The 10,820-nt window shown below is 40.4% G+C and overlaps 1 pseudogene; it reads left to right on the top strand.

Moving 5' to 3' along the window:
• The first annotated feature begins 8,994 nt into the window (after window positions 1-8,994).
• LOC119004197 (glyceraldehyde-3-phosphate dehydrogenase-like) lies at window positions 8,995-9,991 on the top strand (annotated as a pseudogene).
• The last annotated feature ends 829 nt before the right edge of the window (window positions 9,992-10,820 follow it).

Below are 10,820 nucleotides of genomic sequence, written 5' to 3'. Positions count from 1 at the left end.
AACTGGAAAATGGGGCTTCTGCCATAACAGACCTTGAAGTTAGAAGCAATTTAATTTGGGGTGTATTTGCATATTTCTGTAAGGAATAAAAACTATATTACACCACTTTTAATTGTGGTCTTCTCCAAATATTTTTTTTCCATCTAAGGCAGTAAACCTTCAACATGTCCCTAGACTGTGGCCCAGAGAGTTAGATGGTCTTTCATTCTGTGATCGCTATTTTTTTCGCCTTGTCTTCTTGAAATATTTTGTTATTCTACTTTTGAGTGATCCTTTACATGGTGTCAAATTAAAAAATGGATAATTTATTAAAGTATTTATAAACCTAGGCAGGATGTATTGTGTTATTATTGTCTTAAATTACTAGGTTGTGAAAGAATGCCTGCCATCAAATGCTGAAACCCACTTTTTTCATTAAAATAATATTGTAGCTTGAGGTACTGTCCAAGGTGTAGAAAGATGTTTGGCTTTCTAATAAAGAAATAATCTCATGAAATTATTCTTTTTTCACTAGAATTCACAGAGAACAAACTTCTTCCTGTGGAAACAACTTTAGATGATATTAATTTGGGCTTAAGTCTTAAGTATATTTTTAAGTGTGTGCATTATGTTTAAACACTAGCAGTTTTCTGAGACAACTTGAAAAGTTTATTTTTAAGTATATTTTTAAGTGTGTGCATTATGTTTAAACACTAGCAGTTTTCTGAGACAACTTGAAAAGTTTCTACCAATGAATACAAGTCCAGACTTGCTGATTGGCTTTTTCCCCCCAACAAACTTGGACTGAATGCACTAGGAGAAATGGTTCAAGGTACCGCTGCCCCCATGCCATCCCTCAAGCAGCTCAGTTCCTGAAAAGAAGACAGACTGGCATATCAAAGAGTCACAATAAAAAAAAAGAGTTTATAAGTAGCAGTGTATGGACGGCATGTTTGTGTCTCCCTCCCCCTCCACATTCTTATGTTGAAATGGTAACCTCCAATGGCAGATGGAATGGTGTTAGGAGGTAGAGCCTTTAGTAGGCGATTAGGTTTAGATGAGGCTATGAGGGTATAGATTCCCTGATGATGGGATTAGTGTTTTAATAAGAGAAAGAGATTAGAGCTTGCTCTCTCTACCATGTGAGGACACAGCAAGAAGGTGGCCATCAGCAAATGAAGAAGAGGACCCTCACTAAAACCTGACCATGCCTAGTACCAGTGGCTTGACAGGCTGGAGCAGAGAGGCAGCATGGGAGGGAACCTGCACTGAGGCAGGGGCAGTTTTACTGCCCTGGTAACCAAGCAGACACTCCCTGAAGTCCTGCAGCTGAGTATGTGGAAGCTAGCAAGAGTTATTGACAGAGGGAAAAGTGGAAAAGCCCTCCTATCTCTATCACTTTCCCTCCCTGGATGTGGTTGGGACCAGGGAGCAGCTGCAGGTGTACCATATAGGTCAATATGGTGGCAAGGGGAGATGCTGTCCTGTCAGTCTAGCCTGGGAAAAGGACAGATAGGCTGGGGAAGCTGAACCCTCCCAGAGTGCAGAGAAGCTTGGGCTGGGAAATTTAAACCAAGGGAAGGGATAAATGCACTCTCTTCCTCTGGAACCCACTATGTGGCCTGAAGTGGGCTGAACCAGTTTTAAATCAGCTGGTCCAGAAGACATGTGGCCCATAGTGGGTCTGAAAAGAAGGGAACCCGAGGCCCTGTAGTGATGAGGAAAGAGGCTGAACTGCTTGGATGATCATACTGCTGCATTCATAATTCCGGAAGAACAGTATTTTGAATGGGAGAAGGAACTTTAGGCACAGCCTTGGACTGGTCTGGCAGGGGGTGTCTGGGTTTTCCTCTGGGTGCTCTGGAGGGGAAGGGCTTTGAAGAAGGAGGCTGCCATCCTCCTAGACTGTGCAGCTTTTGAATAAAAGACCTCTTTCCTTTTCTCCCAAACCTCTGCCTCTGGAATTTGCCCATGGGTGGTGGCAAGCAACAGAACCCCAATTTCTGTTCAGTAACATGCCAGCAACTTAAGCTTAGATATCCCAGGCTCCAAAGCTATGAGAAAAAAGTTTCTGTTGTTTAATCCACCCACTCTATGGTTTTGGTGTGTTTGTTGTTGATTTTGTTGTTGTAGCAGCCACAGCTAAGACAGCAGTAGACTATTCCCCCAAAGTTAAGGGTGGGTCTAGATCTACTGACACAGAAGATTCAAGACCCAGTGCTTTGTCTGAATCTTCCAGCAACTCTCTTCCAGCAACCAGGTGCTGGGTGGTCTTAAATTTCTCACTCTCTTCCTCTCACTGGTAAAAGATCTCTAATGTTAATTAAATGGAACATTTCTCCTTAACCATTGGAGACTCTGGGTGAAAGATGCTTCTGAAATAATCACAGTAATAAGTACAGGTAGAGTTTCTATTACAAGATCTAAGACTTAAAATTGAGGCCCACCCATCCACAGGGAGGGCAAAAATAAAATTACTTCATAATATTAGCAAACAGCACAATTCAGGCACATATTTGAGAGCTGTTTATCCTTCAAGTAGCATTTCCCCATTTCCATCCCCCCTCAGCCCCTGGCAACCACCATTCCACAGTGCTTCTGCGAGATAAACGTTTTAGACTCCACATATGAAAAGCATTTGTCTTTCTGTGCCTGGCTCGTTTCACTTAGAATAACGTCCTCTAGGTTTATCCATGTTGTTGCAAATAAGAGGATTTTGTTCTTTTTATGACTGAATAATATTTCATTGTGTATATATACCATAGCTTCTTTATACATTCATCTGTCAATGAACACTTAGGTTATTTCTACATCTTGGATATTCTGAATAATGCAGCTACCTTTTTGAGATCCCAATTTCATTTCCTTTGGACGTATACCCAATAATTGCTCAATCATAAAGTAGTTCTATTTTTAATTTTTTGAGAAACTCCCATACTATTTTCCACCTTGGCTGTACCGATTATATTTACAGTGCACCATTTACAGCGCCCCAGGGTTCCCTTTTCTCCACAACCTCACCAACACTTGTTACCTCTTACCTTTTTGATAATAGCCATTCTGACAGGTGTGCAATAACATCTCATTGTGGTTGTAATTTGCATTTCCCTGATGATTAGTAATACTGAATACCTTTTCATATACCTGTTGACTATTCCAGCTATAAGATGAATAAGTCTGGGGATCTAACATACACCGTAATGACTGTAGTTAATACTATGTGTATAATTGAGATTTGCTAAGACAGTAGATCTTAAGTGTTCTCACCTCATACAAAAAAAAGTATGTGAAGTGATGGATGTGTATGATTAGCTTGATTATAGTAATCATTTCACAACATATAAGTATATCAAATGCTCACATCGTACACCTTAAATATGTACATTTTTTGTTTGTAAATTATGCTTTGGTAAAGCTGGAAACAAGAGAAATTTTAGATATTTTTTAAAGCACCAAGAAGAAAAAAATTATTTACGTATATACACACATACTCAGAAAAAAAAAGAAACAAAGTTCTGGTACATGCTACAATATAGATGAATCTTGGTATCTTGAAAACATTATGCTAAATAAAAGAAGCATAGTCATGCCCTGGCTGGTGTGGCTCAGTGGGTTAAGTGCTGGCCTGCAAACTGAAGTGTTACTGGTTTGCTTCCCAATCAGAGGAGATGCTTGGGTGACAGGCCAGGTCCCCTGTTGGAGAGGTGCAAGAGGTGGCCAGTCGATGTTTTTCTCGTACATCAATGTTTCTTTCCCTCCCTTCCCCTCTCTCTAAAAAAATAAATAAAATCTTTTTAAAAACTAGTCACAAAAGACCAGGTATTGTATGATTCTATTTGCATAAAATGTCCAGAATAGGCAATGTCATAGAGACAGAATGTATTGATTAAAGACTTGTTGCCAGGGGCTGAGAGTGTTGAGAGATACAGATTACTAATGGGTTTCATTTTGGGGTAATAAAAATGTTCTAGAATTAGATCATGGTGGTGGGTACACAAAACAGCTGATTTGTAAACTTTAAAAGGGCAAATCTTATGGTATATCATTATTTTAATAAAGATGCTAAAAGAATGTGAAAAACAAAGCGGTTTATATGTAAAAACTCATTTCATCCTCACAGTAACACTATAAAATGCATGCTACTATTACTCCTATTTTCCAGATGAGGAAACTGAGGCACATAGAGATAGGTAACATGACTGGAGGCCAAAGTTATAGAGCAACCTGATTGGCTTTTAGTCTTGTTTTCAGAAGACATAAAAGATTAAATTTGGCTGGTTGAAAAATTTGAAACAGAAAACATGTATCTTCAGTCACTAGATACAAGGAGAACATGTATATTTAGAGTTTTCCAATTCTAAATATACACATGGGAGGAGAGAGACAAGAGAGAGAGGGCAGTATGAGGAGGTACACTGGTGGGAGGGGAGAGAAAGATAAACAAAAGAGGACAGAAAAGTGGACAAGGACTCTATGTTCTGAGGTAAGCGCATTTGCCCCACAGGCTGAGCCCTTGAATGGACTTGTGGGAGACATGCCCATTCCTGTGGCTCTTTGCAATTCTGCTTTTGGGTCTTCCATTCCTGCCTTTGATAGGAGAGCCCTGCAATCCTCCCTCAGGAGAGGCCAGACTTTGGCCTCTTGGAGCCAACCTTTGCTGCAACAAAGAGGTGGGAAGCAGGATATGTATATTCACTCAGGGGACAATCCCTTAGGCTTGGGAGGCCTCAGTTTTGATTTCTGTACTATGGAGACAATGATATGTCTGCTACCTAATCAGCTTGCTGGTTGAGATGATTAATTAGTAGCATGTCAGTGTCCCAGCCTGTAAGTCTTATGAGACATAAGACTCACTATGGAGGGGCGAGGAGCACAGGGAGAGGGCTCCTGTCACTACCATTGGGGTCAGAGGCCCTGAATCCTTGTCTTCACATATCTAGGAGATGTCTGTTTGTTTGCAGCAGTTGGGCCTTTTGGTGACATCCCAGCGTGAGCACTCTCACCTCCCTAGGTGCTTGCCCAAGCTGGTGGATTAGAGTTTTGTTGTTTCCAAATACTTGGTGTGTGACTGAGTTCTTTCAGATTCAAATACAGTCACACTGTCAGAAAAAATTCAACATTACCATTGTTAATAGAAGAAAAGAACTGTTAAAGTCTTTCAATTTAATTTCTGACTGCTGTAAATTTACGAATCATTGTTTAAAAAAACAATGGCTTTAACTGACAATAGCATGTATTGGCAAAGACATGGAACAGCTGGAACGCTCTGTACTCTTGGTGGGAGTGTTACTGGAACTACTTTAGCTAAATTTGCTGAAGCTGAACGGGTTTCAAACCCTATTAACCAGTAACTTCACCCCTAGATACAGGCCCAACAGAACAGCCTACATATAAGTAGCAAAAAACATGTACAAGTATATCTGTATAAATTCCACTTACAGAAGTCAGCATGGTGGTCACCTTGTTGGGAAAGGCCAAAGGACATTCACTGGGAGAAAGCAATGGGATTTTTGGATGCTTGTATCATTCTGTTGCTTGGCCTGGTTGTTGGTACTAGGTGTGTGTAAAAATTAATCAAGTGGTACAAATATTTTGTGCTCATATCTGTGTGTATAACCAACTTCTTTGCAAAATTAGGAACTAAAAAATGTTTTAGTTCAGAATTAAAAACTAACACCAAGAAAGTTTTTTTCAATGATGACTATCAAGAATTGAAGAGGTTACCATTTAAAATATCTTGATCAGAAATTATGTACAGACATTTTAAACATAAAACTTGATATTAAAACTTAAACTCAGAGAAGTAGCTTTAGTTTTTCTTTTTCTATGCTGCCAATTTAAATAGTTTTACTTAAGACTTGTATTTTCCACTTCGCAGTACAGTGCTTATAAAGTGCATTGTTATTTCCTTTCCCTGTGTCTAGTTTTTCATTAAAAAAAATTACAGACTTGCCTTCAGAAAATTTTATATGAATTCAATATTTAAACTTGCCATAATACTTTTTTATTTTTCTTTTCATAAATATAGTATCATGGATTTTTTGTTTGTATTTTTGTGAGAATATTATATACAGGAAATGTGAATAATTATTATCCACAAAATCCATTTAAAATTATCCAAGCTCCCCCAAGTTGATTCCAGTGAGATATACAAATACCCTTTTTAATGTTTATCAGGATGGGACAAAAATCAGGAAGCATAACTAATTTACCTATTTCAATTACTAATTTATCCTATTCTAGCCTCTTGGTATTCTGAGATCATGTCAGCTCCCATCCCTCTCAGCTTTGAACTGACCCACATGTGACCAGAGTGACCACTGCTCTCCTGAAAAGGTCAATGCTGCTACATTCACAGCTCCTGTCCCCTCATTGTCAGGTCTGATAGGAGCTGGAGAAGGAACTAGTGGTGACATTAAAACAGGAAGCCTTTTTGCTCAAACTCAGGTGTGCTGGAGGTCTGAGGAGCCTCATGAAATCCTACCCTCACTGAGTTGTTTTCAAATGTTGAAGTCCTTTTGAAATGGATTGCTTGCATGATAATTCTTATGTAAAATCCCTGGGAGACATAACCACTGCCATCAGATTGAGCTTGCTCTCTAAGTCAAAAATATGAAGTCAACTTTCTTAAAAACCTCTCAGTGGCTCCCCATTTCTATAAGATAAAACCCTAAACTCTTTAGAATAGCATTCTACCCTATGCACTCCCTCCTTCCCCACCCCTTCAGCAACTTCTAAGAGGAAAGATCAAAAAGAAGACTTGGAGAAGAACCAAGAAACGAAAACTAAGTGGAGGGGAGTACCGTCATCTCCCTGTGTTTGATCAACATGGTCACATAATGCTGTTCACCTTCACTCATACAAGGGTGGGACTTGAAAAATGCCTTCACCATGGAGTGTGTAATTTGGCTTGTGTTATGTGGGCTTGAATCAGGGCCAGGTCCTCACAGCTATTATGGGAAAGCTGGTTTCCAAGTCACTTCTGTCTTAGAGAACATTAATCATCAGTACTCTAGTGGGAGGTATTAATAGGAACACATTGCTAGATTTAAAGTGTAGTAGATGATGGGCAGGGCCATAACAGGTGAGTCCAGAGGCATAAGGCAGTGAATTAGAAGGTTGTAAGAGATAGGGCTGAGAAAGTGAAAAGAGCCTTGAGGGGCAGTTTGCTTAGGAATAAGGTAGAGAGTGTCAGCTGAATTGATGCCAATGATCAACTTTTGTGTAAATGTTACATGCAGTCTCAGCACCCAATGATTGTGGGAAGAGCACACCATATGGTATGCTCCTATAATGCTCTTATGCTCTCCCTATAATGCACCATTATAACTATTTAAAAAGCAAATACAGAGCCATGCCTAGTGCATGGCTCTGTAGTGGGCTCTACAGGTGACTAATACAATGGGATCCCATCTTCTTCAAGCTTAGGTTCTAAAGTCAGCCATCAGCATGTAAGGCAAAAATCACAGTTGAAGCTATTCTTGAAAATCCCTCAGGAAGGTGATATATTGCAGACAATAGACTTTCTCTCAGTGAGTCCAACACAGTGCCAGTTTTTCCCCGGCACTGGAATTGGTGATGGAACTCAATGGAGGAGTTACATAATTGATTTGGAATTCTGCCCAGGATATCTGTTTCTTCCTCATTTATGAATTTATTCAATCATTTATTTATATCAATTTAGATTCATATAGGCAAGCAAGGTTCATTCAGTTTAGATTTAGTAGATAGAGTTTTCAACCTTTACCTAGTAATGCAATGTTACTTTATTTTGTTGCTCAAATTGCTCCAGCTTTGGCCACTGGGAGCTTTTAGTTGGCTCCTGTGCCCTTTGACCAATCAATGTCGGTTTTTCCTTTTTCAAACTCCCTTATTCTCTGGCACTACAAGATGATCCAGGCTGATCTTGTGTATTTCCTGACCCAGTCCTAGAATTAGCTGTTTCTCCAAGGATCCCTGGTTCCTTTTATTCAAAGAATGGCATTAAAAACCAACACTCAGGCCATAAGTGTGCTTGTTGGTTGCCACTAGAGTATTAATTTGTTTAGGCCCTGTCAGATGACAGACAAAATAAATATATGTGCATATGCTTAACCTGTGTACAGACACATAACTACAAATATTCCTCTATATATAACCATCTGAATTTATATTAAGTTAAACAGGATGTTTCCAATCCTAATTCCTTGCCACATGGATCATTCTAGTCTCATTTATCTGTAAATTCCCACTCCAAGAGTGAGAAACCTGGCTCCCATCACCCACCATCCATTTATTTCATTGTTCAATTTCAGTGTACTTGTAGAGCTGTTTCAAAATGTTAACCCTAACCCTCATGGGGAATCAATTTATCAACTAGAGTACCATGCCTTTTTCAGTTCCCTTGCTTTTAGTCTTAACAGAGTCAGTCCATGAATCCAAAATTACTAAGTCAGCACCTGTTCCCCAACTTTAGGCAGTGAAGTTGTTTCATACATTTACAATACAGGTAGTGGTTAGATTTTCTTGTCACAACATGCATTATTTCCTGGGATCTTCAAGAGTATTTTTTACCCACTCTATAAACATTATGAAATTGATGGAAGTCCACTTTCTCCACACCAAATTTTAATGATAATATTGTTTTCAACCTTTACCTTTTAAGTTTTAAATATAGATCATTGTGCTTCATTTATGAACTTAAATGATATTTTTGACTGCCAGCTCTAAATACAGAAGAAATCAATGTACTTCCCATATTTCCACCTTCTCTCTCTTTCTCAACTTTTGTTAGTTATATCATTTTCACTGCCAGAATTTATATTATTTATATTATATTCTATAACCATAATTCCCACATTTATTTCCAACGTAGTCCCACATTTCAATGGATCTCATGGTCACTATCAGTTTTTTCAGTGTTGTTCCTCAATCATCTATTGACAACTTCAAAAAAAGGTTATAGGCTCTCTGCTCCTCCTGTTCTACAGACAGCTGTGTCTTCCTGCACATGACCAGACTCAACCCTGAGACATGATGGTGAAGGTTGGAGTGAACAGATTTGGCCATATTGAATACCTGATCACGAGGGCTGCTTTTTACTCTGGCAAAGTAGATATTGTAACCTTCAATGATCCTTTCATTGACCTCAACTGTACAGTCTACATGTTTCAGTATGACTTTACTCACAGCAAGCTCAAAGACACAGTCAAGGCTGAGAATGGGAAGTTTGTCATCAATGGAAAGCCAATGTCCACCTTCCAGGAGTGAGATCCCAACAACATCAAATGGGGTGATGCTGATGCTGAATATGCTGTGGAGTTCACTGGTCTCTTTCCTACCATGGAGAATGCTGGGGCTCTCTTGAAGGGTGGGGCCAAGAGGTTCATTATCTTTGCCCCTTCTGTGGATATTCCCATAGTTATGATGGGTATGGACCATGACAAGTATGATAACTCCATGAAGATTATCACAAATGCCCCCTGCACCATGACTTGCTTAGCCACCCTGGCCCAGGTCATCCTGACAATTTTGGCATTATGGATGAACTCATGACCACAGTCCATGCCATCATTGCCACCCAGAATCCCGTGAATGGCCCTTCTGGGAAGCTGTGGTGTGAAGGCCAAGGGGCTGCCTAAAACATCATCCCTGATTCTGCTGGCACTGCCAAGGCTGTGGGCAAGGTCATCCCTGAGCTCAATGGAAGCTCACTAGCATGGCCTTCCATGTCCCCACCCCCATATATCAGTTGTGGATCCAACCTGCTGCCTGGAGAATGCCAAATACAATGACATCAAGAAGGTAGAGAAGCAGGCATCATAGGGCACCCTCAAAGGCATCCTGGGTTATTCCAAGAATGAGGTTGTCACCTGCAACTTTAGCAATGACACCCACTCCTCCACCTTTGATGCTGGGGCTGGCATTGCCCTCAATGACAAATTTGTCAAGCTCATTTCCTGGTATGACAATGAATTTGGCTACAGCATCAGGGTGGTGGGACTTATGGTCTACATGGCCTCCAAGGAATAAGAGCCCCCTGGACTCTTATCCCTAGTGACAGGAAGAGAGGCCCTTGGCTGCTGGGGAGTCCTTGCCCCAAATTGATCCCCCAACACATTTGAGAATCTCCTCACTTACAGTCTCCATCCTAAACTCCCTGAAGTGGGGAGGGATTAGGAAGCTCTACTTTCTCATGCATCATCAAAAAATTTTCTGTACCCCCTGAAAAAAGGGGTTATAAAAACTGCATTTCTTGATATAATTTTATTTTATTGCACTTTATTTTATTGCATTTTATTTTATTTTATCTATTTTTAGAGTGGGAAAGGGAGGGAGAAAGAGAGGGAGAGAAGCATCAATTGGTTGCTCTTGCATGTCCCCGACTGGGGACCTGTCCTGCAACCCAGGCATGTGCCCTGACCAGAGATCAAACTGGCGACATTTTGGTTTGCAGTGTGATGCCTAGCCCATGAGCCACAATAGTCAGGGCTGTATCTCCTGAATTCTTGCACACTCAAAAATATTTTGTGACTTCCAGCCAAGATAGAGATGTAGGTGGAAATACTGTGCCTCCTCACACAACCAAATTTAAGGACAAAAAAGATTTAGAAATAAAAACACAACCAGAACAGACAGAAAATCGAACTGTAAGTAAGTCCAACAACAACCCATTCATCCAGACCAGTAAGAGGGATGGAGTCAGCAGCTGGTGGAGAGGGGTTGTGGCAGGAAAAAGTGGTGGTTGGCAGACCCAGGTGCACAGGGGGCGTGGAGCTAGCAGATCCTGGGTGTGGAGCTGAAACAAGCAGATCCACTGAGGTGCGAAGGCAGTTGGCTGACCATGGACACACATTCGCATG

This window comes from Sturnira hondurensis, unplaced genomic scaffold (genome assembly GCF_014824575.4).
Source record: "Sturnira hondurensis isolate 20B ecotype Veracruz unplaced genomic scaffold, ASM1482457v3 Scaffold0019186, whole genome shotgun sequence".
Lineage (NCBI taxonomy): Eukaryota > Metazoa > Chordata > Mammalia > Chiroptera > Phyllostomidae > Sturnira > Sturnira hondurensis.
This window is presented reverse-complemented; position numbering and strand designations above follow the sequence as displayed.